A 19328-nucleotide genomic window follows, 5' to 3' on the forward strand; every position below is an offset into this window, starting at 1 on the left:
TCTTATTTTGGGTGGTGATGCTATTACATTTTACTAGAGTTGTGAATAATTCATCTATTTTATTGGCTTCATTTCAAGTAACAGGCACCTGGACTCTTATTATTTCTACTACTTCTTGCTCTGCTGTTAACCACTGCTTTGACCATTAGATTCCTAACTTTTGTCTTACTGAGGTTTTCTTTTACTGCATCTCTGACTTCTGCAGCTGGAGGTTAGTCCATGTATATTCATGATTTCTTGTCCCATGGTATAAATATTTAAACCATGAATTTAGATGTTTCCACTGGCTCTGATGAGGACTGTTTTCAATACAATTGTTTTCTAGATTTTACGCACTTTTGAATTGCATTTCTTCTTTGAACCAAGAATTAAGACAGAATGTTTTGTTCTGTTTGTCTTTGTTTTGTTTTTGAATTTCCAAGCAATAGGAGCCTTTTCTTTTTCTAGTTTTGTTTGCGACTTCAAATTTCGTCACATCACCATTAGAAGAGGTTTTATTCGAATTTACAAAGGTTTATAAAGTTTATAAAGCTTCTCTTTATTACCCAATGTGTGATTAATCTATGGACATTTTCTACGAACACTCTTTAGAGAATGTGTCCTCTAATTCTGGAGACTGGGGACTCACAATACAACTTGCTATGTCACAGACAAGAAGGTAAACTCACTTGCTGCTCACATCCTCAACCGTCTCCCCCTGCCCCTCTGCACATGTCAGTTTCCTGAAAAGTGGCGCTGTTCTCTGGCACACTGATATTCATCCTGTATTCTACACTGCTTTATGGCTGGAATTTAGACTCGAACATAACCAAAACGACAACCCCTGCTTCTGTGTTTAGGACTAACAGATGGCCCCACAACCCACATGTTTCAGCCTCTTGGTTTTGCTTTGTAATTCATCAGGAATTCTTTTCCTTTTAATAGAAGAGTTTAACCCACCTATATTTTGATATATGTGTGTCTATTTCTGTGTATGTTCTTGTACTTCCTGTCTTATATTTTTAAAAACCGTATCCCTCTGTGGCATTCTAATCTTATTTACTGTTTTATGTGTTAAGTCTTGATACTCAGAACAGTTTGTATTTTTCTTACTGGTTGCTCTTATAGCAGAGGCTCTCTGGTACTGTGCCTATACCGCCCCGTATTAGGCTGTGCTCATCACATGTCCTGTGCAGTGTCTGTCTGGCCCATCTCTTGTTCACCTCTGTGGTGTCTGTCACTGTTAATTTCATGACTGAGCCAGATGTGCCCAGGTGAAACCTCACATCCTAGTGTGTCTCTGAGGCCACGGGGTGGATCAGCATTGGAATCAGTGGACTCAGAAGACCATCCTCCCTGACACTGACATCAACATCCAACCCCCCAAAGGCCGAACAGAACCAAGAAAAGTTGAGGCTCTCTTTTTTGCCTCCGGTTTAAGCTGGGACATCTCAGCCTTGTGGAACAGGCCTTCAAACCTGGATTGAGTTCCACCACTAGTTTTTCTAGGTCTCTAGTTTGCAGATGCCGACTACAGGACTTCCTAGCTTCCGTATCACATGAGCCAATCCCTCATAACCAATCAATCCACTAGTCTCTCCAGACAGACAAATGAATCCTGTTCCTCTGGAAACCACTAACACCCAGTTAAACACACTTCAACAACTCAATGCTCTCCTTAGGGTATGTCTTCAATTTCAGCTACTAATGATAAGAAACCCATTTCTCCCTTCCTCTCCTATCTCAATACTTTCTACTAAATATCCAAGCCCTTTGTCACCAGAACATGTAACAGGTACACTGCTACTGTTCTCTTAACTCTGTGCAGCTCTTGTGGCGGGTTTCCCGGGGGTACTACCTTCCTGTGCACCTCCAGTCTGTCCTCTTTCCTGCCTTCCTGCCCCTCTCCTGTCCAAGGCCCTCAGGTCCATGGCCTTTTCCTCTGGCTTTGGGGGCACTCACACTCTACTGGATCATGAGCTTTTACTTCTTGGCAAAACGTGTGCATACAGTCACGTGCTCGAAGTCTACTTCTTTTTCTGTGACTTTTCCTTTCCTGCTTCTCTCCTTCTGTCTCATAAATGGGCATTCGGATTTTCACTGCTCATCATGCAAGATGACTTTTATCACATCCAGTTTAGCATGAGGTCACACTGGAGAGTGGCTGGGGCCATATTCTTTTCTTTAATCCAACCTGTTGGTTGTGTTGTGAATTCAATCAAGAGCCACTACTTGTCTCCAGCAAGAAGGGGAAGCTGTGAACTCTCAAAAGAGCGACCACTGCTCTTCTCTGCTCAGGCACAGGGTGCAAGGGCCCCTCACACAGCTCCCTGCTATCTTGGGAGCCACACAGGGCCAAGGGACCCACTTCACCAAGGCCTGTTCTTGCCTCTCACGAGGCCCTGTCCAGCAAGGTGAGCGTCATTCGGCCTCTTAAGCTCTTTTCCTGCGCGCCGTGCCCTGGCGGCTCCCTGTGCCCGTACCTACATGCTGCTACGTGTTCCTCTACTCGGGGCCACCTGCCTCTGCTTAGGGTGTGGACTTAGCTCTGTTCCTGTTTTGTTGTTTTGGTTTTCATTCTTCTTACTTTTGAATGATTTCCAGAAATGGAGTGATTTATGTTCAACACCAACATGGAGCCCTTTAATTTTAATCTGTAACCTTAGACTCATAACTAACACATGCTCAGCTCTGTTCTTCTCACTGGGCCAATTCCCTTCCCCCTGAGCCTATACCAGGAAACCTCCCCAGCCCTGTCAGGCAATCCATCTCCTCACACACCCACAGGCGCCCCTCTGCCCATGCCGCCATGCTGGCTCACAACTCTATCACCCTCCTCCAGTCCCGCGGTGCGAGACAGTGGCCATCAAGATACATCCAGGGCTCAGGTTTGCAGCTGCAGCCCACTCCCCCGTCCAGCCTCAGGGTGAACTGGGACACCAGCTCCTCCCAGGAGCCTGATGCCCAGACACACTGTCTAGCTCCCGTTGTCGCTTCTGCCAGACAAAGTACACATGCAGGTTGTTGAGCCAGCACTGGAAGAGAGGACATAGACTCAACACACTAGCCACCCCATTTAAGAAACAATCTAAACCTACCATTTTTTAAAAGGGAGGCAATGTGTGGAAAGATACTGAGATGAGACCTGAGGAGGGTTCCCAGTGACCCAGCAAACAGCTCTCAGCGTTAACTACCTGCCATCGGCCATGGGGCTTTGCTGGCTATGCAGCCAGGGCCACCCTAAGGAAGCCCTGAGATGGCCCATGTCCTCCTCCTTGTCCTTTTATCACTAAGGTTCAGCAACAATCTGGGGGCTCCACAGGGCAGGCCCAGAAGAGACTATAACCAGGCCAGCTGGATACTCACACCTGGGCAGGTGGGTGCAGGGTAAACACTAGGTCCTTGGGGTCACTCTCACAGATTGCACCTCCACTCCTCACCTGTGGGTGAGACCACCTGTCTTCGAGGTTTCAATGCCAAGTGGGATACCCTAGCCTACAGGCCCTGGGTCAAGGCACAGGCTCGAGCAGGGGATGGACAACTGCTGAACCTGCCCCGCCCCACATGGCGACCCAGGCCTTCTTCCCCCATCCAACACACGCTCTTACACTCACTGTCTAGAGCTCTCACACTCATACAGTCAAACTCATAGACGCTGAGTGTGGCCACGGCCTGTTTTCTCCCTCTCTGGGCCCCAGTACATTGCACATGAGGCTTCTCAGGTCCCAGGGGACCTGCCCTCACTCTGCAGGCCAGCCTACACCAAGAGAGCATCCATTACCAGCTCTCTTTAAGACACACCAAGCTAATCCACGCTGCTATTACTTGGCCAAAACGAAGGAGAGAAAAAATTGAAAATGCATTAATATTACAGGCTGCAACTACCTATTTCATACTTCACTGAGAAAAACTTGTGTTTAGAGTCGGTTTAAAAGAACTGTGAACACAAGGACTAATTGGATTGTGTCTTCTGAGAGACCCTGCCAAATGCCTTAGAACCATGCAGCCCCACACTGAAGCTCTCCTCCCTGCCAAAGACCCCAGAGAAGCGATATTCTTAGGTTTTTAACAGGCTGGGCCTGAGCACAGGCCACCAGGTGAGCATGGACACAGTAGGCAGGGCACAGGGCAGGGGCTCACTGCCTGCCACGGCCAAAGAGCAATTTGTGCATATTACCCTGAATGTCTCCTGTTCCACTCAAATTTAATCTCCTGAAGAGAGGGCTTGTGCTGCCCAACTGCAATCTCTGAGGCTAATATACAAATTGATATTCCTTTCTCTGACGGGCTCTTCTAGATTAAGAGGCATAATTCCCAATAGTGCCTGGTCCAAATGAATCACGGGCCCGTGGAGAAGAGCTGGCAATTGCAGCCCTGGGGCAGTGACCAATGTGGTAGCAGTAAGTCCCTCAGCAAGTTAGGCTCAAGCATGGGGCAGGGCAGGAGCACCTTGGGGACTACACCAGGGGCTATGTCATGCTGAAAGCTCTGACTCAGGAGCAGGAGTTGACCCAGGTTGGCCGGCAGGGGAGAGGGAGGCTGACCAGCCTTTGAAACCAGCGCAGGCACCCATGTGCTCCACCACTAGGGCTCTTCACCCATCACTATGTCCCTGCCAGCAGCCACACAGGATACAGGACTGCAGGACCCGCTGAAGGAACATGCCTGTCCCCAGGGAGAGCTCAGTGAGCCTAGACAGGCTGTTCTGAAAATGACAGAAAAAGTGAAGTCACGGAGACCTGGCCCACCATTCACCCAGATGCAAATTACAGAGAACTTTCTGGGCTTCTGCTTTGTCTATTCCCTAAAACGGGCCCAAGAGTCTTATCACAGGGCTGCTTATAGAAGAAGTCAGACAGCAAGTTCAAGAGGCCAGCAAACGAACCTATCTGCCAAACACCCTGGAGGACAGGGGCTGGCAGAAGACCACTTATTCCTGTTTCTCCCCTCTCTTCACTTTGCACCAAGTTCATATGTTGTTTACCAAACCATTAGTAAACATGAAAAACACACATTCCCAGGATGGGCAGAACCTAACAGCACACACACTACCACGAAGGCTGCAGCATGGACACACTTGGGTGGCCCACGGAGTAGCACGCGGCACGCCTCCTATGCTGCTTCCCAGCAGCAGAATACCATGAGGAAACCCCTCGAGCTGTGTCTGGGGGATGGTGGGCTCCTGGAGCCAGTTCACCACCTTGTCTCTCTGCCTCCAGCGCGGACAGATGTAACTGGGGGTGGGTAGCCTCATAATCGTGGCCTATTCTGTGGATTCTGACCACGCTGCCGGGAGGGGCCATTAGCAGGGTCCCTTGTCTCCCCTGGGCACCTGTTTCATAAACCGGGATGAAGCAAAGGTATCCCTCTGCTTTGGCTCCCCGGCCACCAAGTCATTTAGCCAGCTCACTAATCCCCACCAAAAACTGGCAATGAAGCAATGATGGCACTGCAGAATGGTGGTCCAGGTAAGCGGGAGCACAGGTGGAAAGCATGGGTTGTGGCCATGCAGAGACTGCCATGTCAGAGCACAGCAAGCCAGGACATGATGACCTGTCAACTTGTGGTGCCCCAGCCCAGGCACAGTGCAGACATCTGCACCACATAGCACCACAGCCCAGAAAGCCTGTGTATTCACGGTTTGCTGACCTTGACCTTCCTCTTCCCCATGAGTGGCAGGGAAAACAGAAGTGGGTCAGACCCAAATGGGATTGCAGGGCTAACCAGTAGCATTGGTACTTTTCCAAACACTGAGTAGCATTAATTTGGACCAATTACGTTGACCCAAGTGCTATATAAACCCCTTGACTAGCACATGCAAGCAGCAACTACTTTAGGGTCCCCTCTCACACTTCGAAAGTTCTGTTTCTATTCAGACTTGAATAAATCCTACTCTTATCTGCACTCATCCTCATCAGTGGATTTCATTCTTCAAATGTGTGAGACAAGAACTCATAACGAAATTGGTGGTGAGCTGCTGAGGTCTGCTGTAACACTGGAGGGCAGAGCCCACCATTTAAGAACTGCAACCCATTTCTCAGCTACAGAGGCCCTCAGCTTATGCAGACCCCACCCACCCTAGCAGAAGCGAAGAATCTAGTTTCATCCCAAACTCTGGTTTCAACTGATAAGCCTCTGTTTGGGCAAGAATGGGCCTGGGAGTGTGCAGGGCAATAGCGACAAGTGCTGCCTCTTGGGCTCCACTTGGGTCTACCAAGAGCCAGGTCTTGGGGGACCCACACCCTGCCACATTGGGCTGTGTCTTGTCAGGCCAGGGGCCCTATTCAGGAAGCCTCAGCAGAGGTGGCAGGGCTCTGGCTCCAGTTTCAGACACAAGAGCCCAGGCTTACAGTTGACATCAAACCCGGAACGGAAGGTGTTGCCACTTGTATGTATCACCTAGACCAGGGTCAGACAGCTTCTGCAGGAAAGGGCCTATGGATTCCACCTTGCAGACTACATGGTCTCTGCTCATGCAGTGCACAGGCTGCTACTGAACCGGTACAGCTAAGTTCCAAGAAAATTTTACTTACAGAAATTGCATCGGGCTGGGTTTGGCCTGCTCACTCCTGACCCAGTCTAAACCATTACCATATGGATGAGAAAAATGTCAATCAGGACAATGGCCAAAAAGCTGAAGACCACAGTTTGTGGAAATAGCTGGAATGACAGCGCTCAGCACTTACCCAGCCTGCTCCACACGGCAGCCTTCCTAACAACCCTAAACCTGCATGGGCTGACACAGGGGCTCACAGGACGGCGCTTCACTCAGACAAGAAAGGGTCTCCACTGGCACTTCTGAGCAGTCCACCCACAATGCACTGGACATACCTGAGGAAGGAAGACCTGTCTTGCACTGAGCACAACTTCTGAATGTCTAGCCAACATTCACACTGGTGCCAAAGCTATTTATAATTATCTGAGACTAGCCCGAGAAACATCGCCTTTGGTAAAAATCACAAAATACGTTTTTGTGCGCTGTTAGTATCAACACATTCTTCAGAGCAGCAGCTGTAGTTGTGCTGAGGAAGTACCACTTCCTTTTGTTCAGAACTCAGCCACGAGCTGCTCATCACTGCAGAAACCTGTGTGGAAGGCAGGAGGTGCAGGTGTCGGCAGCTCCCGCAGAACCCACTCAGCCAGCAGTCCTGAGAGCGGCTGCAGTGCAGCGGCCCCACAGGCGCAGGGGACATTGCCATGAATCCTGGTGTCCTTGTGCCCAAGTCCACACACTGACACACACAGTACATATAGATCACTCTCCTCTTTATTCACACTTAGGACCAGTACAGACGTTGCTACCCCTAATACTGCAGGTACAGCAGGCAAGGAAGGGGACATTACAACTTACTCATTCTCAAGAGGGATGCTGGGGCCAACAGGATCAAGGGACACCCTGCCAGGCCAAGTCACACACAAGAACAAGTCATAGAGAAGATGGAGATCCACATGTCAGAGTTTTCCAGTCCAACGAGACTATTCCATGGAAAAAGAAACTCAGCGCTTGCCTGGTACTAGGTTTGATCCTCAGCACCACATAAAAATAAATAAATAAAATAAAAGCATGCTATCCAACTACAAATTTTTATTTATTTATTTTAAATAAAGGGCTGGGCTGGGCAACTGGGCAGAAAAGGCATTTGACAAAATCCAATGCATTTTTAAGATAAAAGTACTCAATGAGTAGGAATAGAAAGGAACTTCCATAACATGTTAAAGGACAAAGATGAGCACACATGTCTAACAGCATATTTAATGATGAAAAACTGACAGTTTCCTCTTGAGATCAGGATCAAGAAAAGGATGTTCATTTTTACCATGGTTATGCAGCACTGTTCTGAAATCCAGTCAGGGTCACTGGCAAAAAGAAATAAAAGGCATTCAAACTGTAAAAGCTACTTATAGATAACATGATCTCACATGTAAAAAAAAAAAAAAAAAAAAAACCTCTGAAATTAAATTAGAACTAATAAATGAATTTAGCAAAACTGTAAAATACAAGATTAACATAAAAAAATCCAGAGGCATGTCTATGGACTAGCAATGAACAAATCAAAAGGGAAATTAAGAAAACAATTCCATTTTTAATATTACCAAAGAGAATAAAATACAAGTATGTTTAAGTAAGAAGGTGAAAGACTTGTAATGCTATGAACTATAAAACATTGCTGAAAGAAATTAAAAGAAAACCTCAATATAGGTAAAGACTTTCTGTGCTCATGCTCACAGGTTTGAACACTATTACTGTTAAGACAGATTCCCCAAAGTTACATACAGATTCAATGCAACCCCAGTCAAAATCCCAAATGAAAACTTTTTTTTTTTTTTCAGAAATCGGGGGGGGGACACTTATCCTAAAATTCATGTGGAACTGCAAGAGACCCTCAATAGACAAGACAATCTTAAAGGAAAGAACATAAAGTTGAAAGATTTTCCCCAACTTAGTACAAAGCTACAGTGATTAAAACAATCCGGCAATAGAATAAGGAAAGATAAACAGAACAGAACTGAGTCCCAAAATAAACCTGAATACCTATGATCGATCACTGGATTTTGTTTTGTTTTGTTTTTTTTGGTACCAGAATGTTTTAGTCAGCTTTTTCACTGCTATGACTAAAGGATCTGACCAGAACAACTATAGAGTAGGAAAGGTTTATTTGAGGGCTCACAGTTTCAGATGTCTTAGTCCACAGAAGGCCAGCTCCTTCCTCAGGGCTGGAGGTGAGGCTAAACATCATGGCGGGAGAGGGTGGTACAGGGAAGGAGCTCCCATCACGGTGATCAAGAAGCAGAGAGAGACTTCACTCTCCAGATACAAAATATATACCCTGTAGCCACATCCCAACTCCCACCTCCTCCAGCCACATCTACCACTTCAATTAATCCCTACCAGTGGATCAAATCACTGATGAGGTTAAGACTCCTACCATCCAACCATTTCTCCTCTGAACCTTCTTGCATTGTCTCACATGTGAATTTTGGGGGGACACCTCAGACCTAAACCATAACACAGAAATTGAACCAAGGGGTACTTAACTACTGAACCATATCCCCAGCCTTTTTTATATTTTGAGACAAGGTCTGACTAAGTTGCTAAGGGCCTCACTAAGTTGCTGAGGCTGGCCTTGAACTTGCGATCTTCATGCCTCAGCCTCCTGAGTCGCTGGGATTACAGGCGTGCACCACTGTGCCTGACTCAGTTGCTTTTTAACAAGGATGCCAAGACCATTGAACAGGGAAAGAACAGTCTCTTCACAAATGGTTTTGAGGCCACTGAACATCCACATACAAAGAAGCAAGTTGGACCCCTACCTCACACCATATTAAAAAATCAACTCAAAATGGATTAAAACCTATATGTAAAAGGTAAAATTACAAAACTCTTAGAAGGAAACATAGGAGTAAATCCTCCTAACTTTGGATCAGGCAATGACTTATTAAGATATGGCACTGAAAAAAACAGATAAAATAAGACTTCATCAAAACTAAAACTTTCTGTATAACCAAAGCACTTTATCAAGAGAATAAAAAGACACACTACAGATAGGGGGCAAGTATTTGAAAATCATAACCCTGACAAAGATTTAGTATTCAGAATGCACAAAGAACTCTTGCAACTCATCAACAAAAAGATGGCCCAGTTTAAAAATGGGCAATGGAGCCGGGCATGGAGGCACACGCTGACCACCAGGGAGGTGCAAATCAAAGCCATGAGATACCACTTCACACCCACTAGGGTGGCTCTAATCTAAAAACAAAAACAAAAACCATAAAACGAGTGTTAGTTCTCTCACTCCTGATATGGTACTTTCTGTCTTCCCACTTTCTTTCCTGATTGCTTTGGCTAGGGGGTTTATCAATTTGGTTGATCTTACAGACCAGATTTTGAATCTTATTTACACAATCCAAAGGTACATGCAAATAAGATGAAAACAACTGAATTTCAGGTAGGACAACTGCAGTTTTTCTAGGAGAGGAGCAGAGAGCAGGGCCAAGGCCAGGACAGTCCAGATACCCAAAGTAGGAAACGGCTAACACTTTAAGGTGGAGCTCTCCAAGCAGATGGCATAAAACCCAGACTGCAGCAGAACCAGGCATGGACTCCTGTGAGAGCTGCCCACACCAGCACAGAGCCCAGGAGCCTCCCTAGGTCATGATAGCCCAGTGCCCTAAACCTGCCCCGTGCTCCTGTCCATAGGTCCCTCCTCTCTGCGCAGGCCTAGCCTGCCAGCTGTGCCCTTAACCCCAAAGCTTCATGGAACTTTAATGCTAATAGTGCTCATGGCTGCCTCCCCTGCATGGCAAAATCTTTAAATAGAGACTGTGTATTTCAGTTTAATTTGAGAGGATGCATGGTTTGATCCCAGAGGCCTTACCTAATTCCACAAAGTAACAACCAGTGGAAAAGCTGGGCAACTTGCTCCCCCCACACTCAACAGCAATTCTAATTAACGTGACCATTGCTGGGCACCAGAGGCAGCATGCTCTTCCATGCGCACACACCCATGCAGTGTCACATGAACTTGCGATCTTCGTGCCTCAGCCTCCTGAGTCGCTGGGATTATAGGCATGCACCACTGTGCCTGACTCAGCTGCTTTTTAACAAGGATGCCAAGACCATTGAACAGGGAACTCGACGACATATGTGAGTCTTCATCTGTGATAAATACCACTGGAGTGTTGGCGACACTAAGTGCTGGGTCTTAGAAGGCTCTGAGGCCACAACGGGCTCCCTAGGGCACAATCTGGGAAGAAATGGCTCATGTCTCCAAGAGGTGATTCTGAGATCAGGATGGGAACCTTGCCCAGAGGCCACCATCCTGCTCTACGTCCAGCGCATCACCAGGAGGGTCTCTGGAGAGGCTTCTGCTTCTTGGTAAGGTGAGGGGGGGATCTTAAATTAAGCCCTCGCCACCATTTCCATTCCAGCTTGGAGGGAGACATGGGCTACAAGAGGCTGTATAGCCAGTGACAGCTCACACAGTCACCACCTGCTAAGCACAGCCAGTCCCTGAGCTGGGAAACAACTGCTCCTCAGAAAAAGAAGCCCCGCTGGAGTGCACAGCCCAATAGTTTCCACCCGGGACAGCCAGCTCGTTGCTCTGAAGTGGTCCTTGGTGCCACCCTAGGGAGGAGGCCTCTGCAGAGCAGAGTGACTAAGCTCCAAAGGGATGGACAGTGCTGTACTGTCAGCGCTGGAAGGTCTGGGGTAGGTACATGGCCACTGACAGATAAGTGCTGAGCCAACTGTGCCTCCGCTCTAGGGCAGCAGAAGGCAGAGCAGTTGAGACTTGGAGGAAGCCAGTACTGAGAGGTGAAACAGAATAAAATCAACAGCAGTGCACGTCTAGAAGCAGTGCTACCTGGCACATGGAGGAGTGCCAACACGCTTTAAGGGGGTTCCTGCCACCCCAAATCCTGCTCTTGTTGGGGGAAACCCCAGCCCATCCGCCCTGGCAGGACGATGGCTCCAGGGCCTGATGAGTGATGTCAGTGCACATGTGCTTCCACTGGCTCTGATACTTGACCAGAATCAGTGAGGTGCCTCCTCCCTAGAACAGCAGGTAAGATGCGAGGGTCTGCAGCTAACTTCCTGCCTGCTGGATGCAGGACAATGAAATCTGCCTAGGAGAAGCAACTGAACATGAGGCCCCTATGGAAAGGGGCTTCCCCACCAAGCAGTTGCTCTAATCCGGAGGCTCCATGTCCTTGCAAGACCTTGCATGCATAGGTTACCCTGGCAGGGGCTCTCTGGAGCTTAGTGGCAGTTGACACAGGCATCCACATGGCCCCATGCTTCCTGGTTGGAGGGAAAGCCCAGGTGCACAAGGATCAAGCAACACCGGGACTGTGGAGCAGTGTGGAGGGCAAGACGTGCCCGGGAGGAGCTGCTGGCAGGGCTCAGGAACGAAGAAGGCAAGTGACTCTGGAAAAGCTGGCAGGGCAGGCTCTTCAATAGAAAGGAGAGCTTCTCTAAGCTCCTGCACCAGGCAGGGTCACCTGCCCTCTCCCAGACACCCCACCCCAAGAGGGAGCTCAGGACAGTGAGTGAGGGGCCTGGGGGTTTGAGCAGCATAGCAGAGGAGAAGTGCTGAAGGCTGACACAGCACGAAACTGGTAGCTGGGAAAGAGCTGAGCAGAGAGCGCCACTAAAGGTGCACAGAGTTTAAATCACAAAGCACTGAGTACCTAGAACTAGGATGAGGGCAAGACCCGCCCCTTGGTGGAATTACTCCCAGCTTTCTAAAGATAAATTAACCAATTCTTCTTGTTGTGATTATAGACTAAATCTTTTTACCTTTTGTCTGGTAGAATCCACAGGGGTTCTTTCTGCTAAAGCACACACCTTCTCCTCCTCTCTCCTCTTCCTCCCCTGAGCCCAGCAGGGGTTATAAACAAGCAACCTGCCAGCAAAAGGAACTACAAACACCTGGGAGTGCATCTGCCAAGGGACACACACCAGAAGTACACCTAACAGAGGGGTGAGAACCTCCAGCTGGAGGGAAGGACAGAGAGGCCAACATGGGGAAGAAGCACATGAGGTGTCCATACTGCAAAGACCTCACGGGAGTCAGCCCGTGGGTCACACAATTCCAACAGGGTTTCTAGGAACCCTGGGAAGCTGACTCTGAAGTTCACTTGAAAGAGAAAACATGAGGATGCCTAGGGCGATTCTGCAAAAGAAAACCACAGAAAGGTCTCACAGAATAGACACCACACACAGCATAGGGTTCTGCCACTCAGAATCTATGTCCTGGCAGCAGTGCTCCTGCCACAATGGAACTTTTCTTCTACTTTTCTGGAGGTGAGTGGGGATCCACCTACCTTCCATGGCTAAGGGCCAGAAATTAAGCCATTGGAAACTTATTTTCTGGGCTAAGGCAACAACTTTCAGACTACTGTTTCTAAAGTGCAGATGACCCTTGCAAGGTGACAGGGTCTTGGACCTTTGCTGACCTGATGGGAAGAGACAGAGGTGCATGGACAGCCTGCTCCTAAATGTCCACATCTAATCAGTCAGCTGCTGGCCTGGCCCTGGCCCGTGCTCGGAGGCTGAGTTCTACTAGATCCCCCATTTCTGTGGAGCTCACAGGACACTTGGAAATGGCACCTCATGGATGCAGTACAGGGGTCCCAGGGTTTGGAGGCACCTGGGACTGAGCCCCAGCAGGCTATCTCCTAACTATGGAAACATGGGCACATCACAGTCCCCACTGAGCCTGTTCCCTCCTCGGAATAATTGGAACCACAATTTGACCAGCTTACGGGTTTGCCGGGAGGGTCATGGTGAAACAAGCCACACAGAGCACTGAGTATGTGACGGGAACAAAATGTGCAGCAGCATTTGCTTCTTAGGGATTGGCTAGCTTCACTTAGCATAATCTGCTCTAGTGCCATCCATTTCCCTGCAAATTCTATGATTTTGTCATTTTTTAATGCAGAGTAATACTCCATTGTGTATAAATGCCACATTTTTTTAATCCATTCGTCTATTGAAGGGCATCTGGGTTGGTTCCAAAGTCTTGCTATTGTGAATTGAGCTGCTATGAACATCGATGTAGCAGTGTCCCTGTAGCATGCTCTTTTTAGGTCTTTAGGGAATAGGGAGAGTAACTAAGAACAGAGTAGGGACGAAGAGCATGAGAAGAAGATTGACATTGAACAGAGATGAGAGGTGGGAGGGAAAGGGAGAGAAAAGGGAAATTGCATGGAAATGGAAGGAGACCCTCAGGGTTATACAAAAGAACATACAAGAGGGAATGAGGGGAAAGGGAGAAATAATACAAGGGGGAGAAATGGAGGTCGGTGGGGGGGGTAGAGAGAGAAGAGGGGTGGGGAGGGGAGGGGGGATAGTGGAGGATGGGAAAGGCAGCAGAACACAACAGACACTAGTATGGCAATATGTAAATCAATGGATGTGTAATTGATGTGATTCTGCAATCTGTATATGGGCTAAAAATGGGAGTTCATAACTCACTTGAAGCAAAGTGTGAAAGATGATATATCAAGAACTATGTAATGTTTTGAACAACCAACAATAAAAAAAAATAAAATAAAAAACAAAACAAAAAAAAAAAAAAATGTGCAGCAGCAAACACTGGTTACCCTAAGATCACTGTGCCTAGGAAAATGCGATGGTGAGATGATGGTGGTGGTGATGACAATCATGTCCCACAAAGGCAGCATGAAAAGAGCATGTCTGCATGAAAGGAGGGACTAGCAGGGAAGAGGGCTGGCAAAGTGCATCTTCACCTGAAGGGACAACTGGGCTCTGCAACACTGAGCACATTCCAGGAGAAGGGACAGCACGAGAAGTGTGAGAAGAGGGCTGCTCAGAGTGGGCAAGGGGCTGGGGGTCAGCGCAAGAGGGAGGGTGTATGGGCATGCCCTTGCCAGGTGGCAAGGACTAGGTGAAGACACAGGCTGGCCACATTCAAGATGAGAACACGCCAGACTGCTCGTCTACGTCCCAAATCCACATGCTAAAATCTCACCCAGGGTGGTAGTCTCGGGAGGAACCTCTGGGAGATGATAAGATCCTGAAGTGTGACCAGTGCCCTCAAGGAAGGGGCCCAGGAGCTTGATCACCCCTCTCAACACACTAAGCAACAGCGAGAACCAGGGAGGAGCTTAACCTTGGATATCCAGCCTCCAGAGCTGCCAGCCTTATATTTCTTTAAGCCACCCAATGTGTGGCATTTTTGTTATAGCAGGGAGACAGTCCTGAGACACAGTCACAGCCTCCCTGAACCTTCAGAGTGAGATCCAGAAGAGGCACTTGGTAAATACTGCATCAGGTAAGTTTAGCCTGAATGCAAGAGGTGCTTAAAGGGAACCTGTTGTCTGCCTCGGTCTGCAAGAGTCCTCTCTCGCACAGAGGAGCCTCGCCATGTACGCCAGAAATAAGACTAAAGGCAGAAGTCAGACTAATGGGCGCAGGAAGAGAGCCCTGCGCCAGCTCCATGGTGCCCAAAGAGGACCAGGCTACGGTCACCCCCCCAGCAACGCTGCACTAAGAGGCCTGGGTCTTTTCAAACGCACACATTCAGGCAGACTTGACAGATATCCAAGGAACTTCCTCTCCCTCCAATTTGGGGATGAGGTAGTGAAAGTTCAGGGAGCTACAACATGTATAATAGGAAAAATGAGAAATTATACCCCATTTGTGTATGATATATCAAAGTGCATAAATGCATTCTACTGTCATGTATAACTAATTAAACAAACAAAAATTAAAAATAAAATGTAAGAATAAAATAAAAAAAAAAGATTCTATGTCATACTTAAAAAAAAAAATTAAAATAAATAGAAACTCAGCAAGCAAAGTGCCTGCCTGTGGCCACACCGCAGGGAGGACTGCTCCTGTGTGCACGTGAGAGGCTCTAGGTGTGACATGGGCACATCAAGGATGGGAGGGAGGCCAGTGGAAGGAGGCCAAAGACTCAGACTTCAAACTTTCTCCAGACTCACTTGGGACACACTTTGTGTGGCATAAAGTGAACTGGCTGCCCAAACCAGGGGACAGCCCTTAGCCTTCAGCGTCACCCCTCCATCCTGCAGTCAGTTCTCCTCCAGAGCTCACCACACATCAATTTTCTCCAGCCTGGTGCCCAGTCACAAGCAGGACCTTCGCACAGAGTAACTGCTCTGCCAGTCTCCCTACCAGGAAGGGCTCACAGTCACTGGCTGGGCAGTGGGGGCCGAGCTGGCAGGTTGTGACAAGAGCAGAATCGTGATGGACAGGTAACAGTCACAAACACTGAAGAACCAGCTTGCTTCTGGTCCAAGACCCAACCTGGCATCAGCACCAAGGAGGACAGTGTACCAGCAAGGCCCCCTAGGATGGGTCCAGCTCTTCCTTGCACATAGCCCATAGCAAGAAGCCTGAGGCTCCAAGAAACCAAGTGGACTCCAGAGACGGCACACTCCTGCACATGAGGGCCCGACGCCCGGGGCCTTCACACAAGACACAGGGCTGCCTTACTGGAGGTCCCAGACGCGGGACCCTCTGTGGAACACTCGCTACCCAGGGCAAGCAGCCTCTGTACATGAAGGTGACTGTGGAGGGAGCAGAGTAGGGTGGCGGGGGGGCTGGCTGAGCCCTGGCTCTGCTGCAGCCACAGCGCTTTCCTGGGACAGACCCACCCACCTGAGAGCTCTTGTGGGAGTGAGGAGTAGGAGCCAAAGAAGAACCCCATTGGGGGAAACTGGAAACTGAGAGAAACAGCTGCTTATTTACATCAAGCTGTGAGGGGTGTCACGCCTCTTAAACCAGAAAATAAACTCTCAATCCTCACTCTCTCAAGTATATAAAATATTTGAGGACTTTTTATAGTTGTGATCAAAACTTTCATCTCTTCAGCCACCACTAGCCATATCTAATTAGGATGAGGTGTGTTAGTGACAGGACTGTGGCCCAGGACTTCTTTCCTTGTGATATTAATTGCACTTAAAGAAAAAAGCATGAACTGTACTTATGTTCACTAATTAGTATGGTTTGCTGGTTAATAATGGGAAGTCAAACTGCCTTTGTCTTGTCATCTGCAATTAGCTAGAGATGTTTAAAGTTCTCCTTTTCCTCCTGGCAGATGCGCTGAGAGAGGGGCTGCAGACATGGAGGTAGGGCTGCCTCCCCCAGCAGCCTTGGACACCTTGTGTAAGGAGTTCTCCAGATGGGCCACCCGACCCCACTGTTGAGGACCCAAGGTGCCAGACAGTACCCCTAAAGCCATCTCTGCCACAGGGAGTGGGGGCCTCAGAGGCAGAGCTGGTGGCACAGTGAACTCTGGCTGCCTTTATCCACGCCCATCTCTGGATGAAGAGCTGGTCCTGTGGGTATGGCAGCAGTACTCTGATATGTATTCTACTTATAATTCCAGGAGTAAGGGGTTCCGGTTTAGCCAGGGGAATGAGACCTGGAGTCCACTCTGCAGAACCCATGGGAGGGGAGGTGTGGTTGTGGCTGCAGACCCAAGGCAAGCAGGATGGGAGGGGTGGCCTTGAGGTCGACAGCTCTGTCCCCCTGCCCCACTGTGGTTCCCATGGCCCCTCTGCTCTGCACTTTTCTCCCCGGAGGAGGAGGAGCCAGCCAGAGATGTCAGCCTCATCCCCTGGGAGCCAGCACAGAAGGGACCACAAGTCAGAACAAAAGAACAAGGCTGGGAACGCAAGCTGAATCCACAAAAGGAGCAGAGTAAGCCAGCAGCAAAGGGACCCGGGAGCGCAGGAAGCAGGAGGGTGGAGAGAGCATCCCACATGGTCTCGCTGAGAGGCACCTAGAGAGGAAGGGCACGGAACGTCCTGTTGGGATCACCCAGGCAGCCTGGGCAATCTGGGGCCACCTGCTACACAGGGCTACTAAGTTTCAGTGGGAATAGCCATAGTAACACTTATGATAGATAAAGCACGTTCCCATGGAGAACAGCTCTCCATGGGATGGGGCTGCCTAGCCTGGGGTCTGTGGCTCAGGGGAAACCACCTACACAGGCTCAGTGAGGACAGACAGTCCCTGCTGGAGAGGAGCCTGGGGCCAGTCACACAGCCCACAGGAAACAGCGGCAGAGTCAGGATCTGAACACAGATGGCCAGGCCCTGGGTTCCTGCCCCCCCACTCCCCACCCAGCCTCCCCAAGGGCAGCATGAGGGCTGACTTAGCAGCAGACACCCCTTGGCCCCAGGTGTGCTGGTGGGAAGTTCAGAGGCTCACGGCCACTGAGGTAAGAGCAGATGCTGTTCCCCTGGCCCCCAGGCACCGCCATGTCTTATTTTCCTTTTAACTAGAAAGAAGGAGAGAGAAGTAAAATAAACAAGAAGAAACAAGCTGAGGACTAGGCAGTCAGAGGCAGAGAGAAAAACCTGCGGTCAACATTCGTCTGAAGGAAACCCACACGAGGAACCTGTACCCTGTCCACCTGCATCCCAGGGACATGCCTGGGGCAAGGTGCAGAGCCTACTCATAGAGGAGACCTGCAGTACCTGTGCCACAGGGGCTGCCCATGCCCACTCTGGCCTAAGGGCCCAAGAAGCTTCTATCTTCTCACCTCCCTGAGAAGAGACCCAGGGTTAGCAGTTTCTCCAAAGCCACATGGAAACAGGGGAGGGCAGGGGTCAGGGTCAAGGCACTCCTGCTCCTGAGGAAAAATAGAGGGTCCAAATTCAAGGGCAGCAGTGGGCAACCAGCCAGCTGCTTAGTCATAAAGCCACAGACCTGGGATGTGCTTAGCACAACTCATTTCTAATTCCTCTTGGCCTCGTGTACATTATGAAAACAAGGCCCTTGGGCTCATTTCAATTCAGGTCAACACCAAGGAAACCATGCATGTTGACACACAGAACATCAGGGTCTCCCCGGGGCTCAGTAAATGGATGCACCAGTCCTCAAGGAACACCCGGCCCCCACCTCAACCCTGGCTTCCTCAAAGTCAACGCGAAACAGGCCCTTGTTGAACTGCCTGGAGGACTCAGTTATTAAGGACAAAGTGTGGAATGTCCACAGGTCAAAGAAGAGGGGGTAGAGCTGCCCACCATGATGCTGAAACCTGGCAGCCAGAGTGCGGAGGATGTCGCAGACTGTGAACCGCGGTGCAGCAGCAGCCAGAGTGGATGCGGGAGGCTTCAGAAGAGGTGGTAAGAATGATGCTCCTGACGCTGAGCTGTGCTGCAGCCTGCCACCTGTCTCCTCACTGGCACCCAGATGTGGTTGGCCTGCAGCCTGCAGCCCCACCCCGGCCCTCCTGGAAGGCTGCCTCAGCACAGCAGCGTGCTACTCCACCATCCATGAGGGCAAGGAGTCCTCCCAGGACCCCTTGCTGTCCCTCTACAGCTGACCTCCTGAGGCTTCAGGGCTGTTACCTAAGTGCTGCTATCCACATTTACTTCCGAAAAACCAGCCCTGCCTGCCCTGGATGGCGCTCCTGGGGATTTCCAAGGGACAGCCTTCTCCCCTCATGGCTTCTCCTAACAGGGTCTGGGAAGGAGCCTCTCTCCTGGGAAACACTTCCTTCTCCAGGACTTGAAACAGAAGTGCCCTCCCTGGAGCCCTGGCTCACAGCTTCTGCCGGGATACGAGGCCAGGATGCAGGAGTGCCCTGAAACAGGTTCCGCTCTGGTTCCCTCCAGCTTCACACTTGCTCCAGGATAGAAACGCCACCCAGGGCACAGGACTCCACTTAGACCTGGCACAGGTCCTCAGGTTCTCTATAGCACCTGTGCCATTTTCCCTACAGCGAAGCCAGCCCCTGCTTGCCATGGCCCTCCACCATCATCCTACCACCGTCCTCATCCCCTGCCCCTCGGCCCTGGCCCCCTCTCCCTTTCCCTGCAGTCCTGTCTTCACTAGCAGCTCAGAT

At 49.5% G+C, this 19328-nt stretch overlaps 1 protein-coding gene across 7 annotated transcripts in view; it reads right to left on the reverse strand.

Moving 5' to 3' along the window:
* The window catches only part of Mad1l1 (mitotic arrest deficient 1 like 1), a 351813-nt gene that overhangs the window by 134531 nt on the left and 197954 nt on the right, over positions 1-19328 (reverse strand). The window lies entirely within an intron of this gene.

Source organism: Marmota monax, unplaced genomic scaffold (assembly GCF_021218885.2).
Source record: "Marmota monax isolate L192 unplaced genomic scaffold, Marmota_monax_Labrador192_F-V1.1 WCK01_AAM20220418_F8-fsc00368, whole genome shotgun sequence".
NCBI lineage: Eukaryota > Metazoa > Chordata > Mammalia > Rodentia > Sciuridae > Marmota > Marmota monax.